Source organism: Branchiostoma belcheri, unplaced genomic scaffold (genome assembly GCF_001625305.1).
Source record: "Branchiostoma belcheri isolate BF01 breed outbred unplaced genomic scaffold, Haploidv18h27 scaffold310, whole genome shotgun sequence".
Lineage (NCBI taxonomy): Eukaryota > Metazoa > Chordata > Leptocardii > Amphioxiformes > Branchiostomatidae > Branchiostoma > Branchiostoma belcheri.
In genome coordinates this window covers 6,597-8,653 of record NW_017803922.1, presented here as the reverse complement: position 1 = coordinate 8,653, position 2,057 = coordinate 6,597, and the positions used below count along the sequence as shown (strand labels likewise).

At 44.7% G+C, this 2,057-nt stretch overlaps 1 pseudogene; it reads left to right on the top strand.

Moving 5' to 3' along the window:
* The window catches only part of LOC109474699, a 10,106-nt pseudogene extending 8,801 nt beyond the window's left edge, over positions 1-1,305 (top strand).
* Positions 1,306-2,057: the final 752 nt, after the last annotated feature.

Sequence of the window (2,057 nt, the reverse complement as noted above, 5' to 3'; positions counted from 1 at the left end):
CTAGTATATATATATATATATATATATATATATATATATAGTTATACGTTTAAATTTTTCATTGTTCCAGCTCCGGACAACAGAGGCACCGAATTCATGGTTGGGTTTCTCCAGAATGCTAGTCCTCCGGAGCTTGAGTTGTTCATCACCAGTGCAAGTTCCACTCCCGCCTCAGTCACCGTCTCTGCCCCTGGTGTGGGTTTCACCCGCCGTCTGACGGTCACAGATGCAGCAGTGCAGGTCGTGAGGCTTCCCAGGTCCATCGCGCTTAGCGGTAATGAGAAGGCACAGAAGGGCGTTTCCATTACATCAGATACAGAAATCATCCTATACGGTGTTAACAAGGTTCATACCTCAACAGACGGGTTCCTTGGTCTCCCAATAGATGTCCTTGGAAACGAATACTTTGTAGCTTCATACATCCCGTATCAACCGTCAGAATTCGGCATTTTTGGTACTGAAGAGAGCACGAACGTTGGGATCACTTTACGGGGAAATACTGTGTATGAAGGAGTGCCTTACTCCACTGGAAGTGTCATCAGGTTGGTTTTGAACAAATTTGAAGCTGTTCAATTCCAAGGATCTGACCTTACAGGTACGCACATCACATCAAACAAGCCTGTTACCCTCATGTCTGGTGTTCAGTGTGTCAACGTCCCAGCTGGAGTCAGTGCTTGTGACCACATGGTGGAGCAAATCCCCCCTGTGGACTCCTGGGGCAGACGGTTTGTAACAGTCCCTCTTGCTGTCCGTACGAGAGGCGACATTTTCCGCATCGTCGCTGCCAGAGACGGCACCATAGTCAGTGTGACGGGACATCCAGCTAGATTGCTTCATTCGGGGGACTTTTCGGAGCTGGATGTTCCGTCTAACGTCTATCAGGTCATCACGGCATCTAAGCCGATCATGGTTCTGCAGTACAACAAGGGAACCACTGCTGATGGTGTCAAAACAGACCCGTTTATGATGTATGTCCCCCCAATTGAACACTTTGCCGCTGACTATACTTTCACCACTGTAGATGCCGTGGGCTCAGTGTTTGACAACTACATCAACGTTGTCATAAAAACCGCCGAGAAATCCGGACTCCTCTTTGACGGACGTCCTCTTCCATCCTCCACATCATGGGTACCAATTCCTGGCACAGACCTGTCCGCTGCACAACTGCGCGTCACCACGGCTGGCAATCACAAGATCAAGCACAACTCCCCCCTCGTCACCTTCTCTGTTTTCTACTACGGCTACTCCTACTATGACTCAGTTGGCTTTCCTTGGGGCATGCGTTTTGCACAGATCGATCTCTAGATCTGCAAATCTTTAGACTTTTGAGGTAAAGGTTGTCAAGGGGATATGGAGAATACGATCAAAATGGGAATTCGACCATTTCGGCTTCCGGAAGGCATTTACCTGTGTTGAAGTGATGATAACGGCATACTTACTGGTCAGTGACCTTTGACCACCAAATAAACCACAGGCTGTGATGTGAAGAAGTATGTTTTTACATAAATAGTTATACTTTGAAGTACAAGAAAAAAAGGGCTATTTTCAGTTGTTTTTCGCAATTGTCCATTGAACTGTCTGTCAGGAAAGCAGCATGAGCAGCTAGGAGCCGACCGGAAAATAATGCAAAAGATTAAACAAATAACATTACGGCTCTGGTTTACAACGGCGGCAAACTTACAAATTTCATTTGTTTTGCCAGGCTGATTGTTAGCGTTATTTGTTTTATTTCTGTCTATACACTTAGTATGACTATGAGCTGAGAAATGTTTAGTTATGTTTCTTCTTCTGTCAATTTCTTCATTTTGGGGCTAAATGACCCGAACTTTCGTGTGGAGGTAGACTGGGCAAATGTCCCCGGCCTTTTTTATTTTTTTTGATACATGCAGGATTGTTTTATTTGTGTTTTGGGCCATTTTTCCTGTTTCTGATAAAGTGTGATATCAAATGTAGCAACCGATTCTATATAAGAATAGTTTTGCTACATGTTTTGTGTGGCATCTGGTTTTACAGACGCGTTTATCTGTATGGTAGTGTTCTGATTGTAGAACTGATAT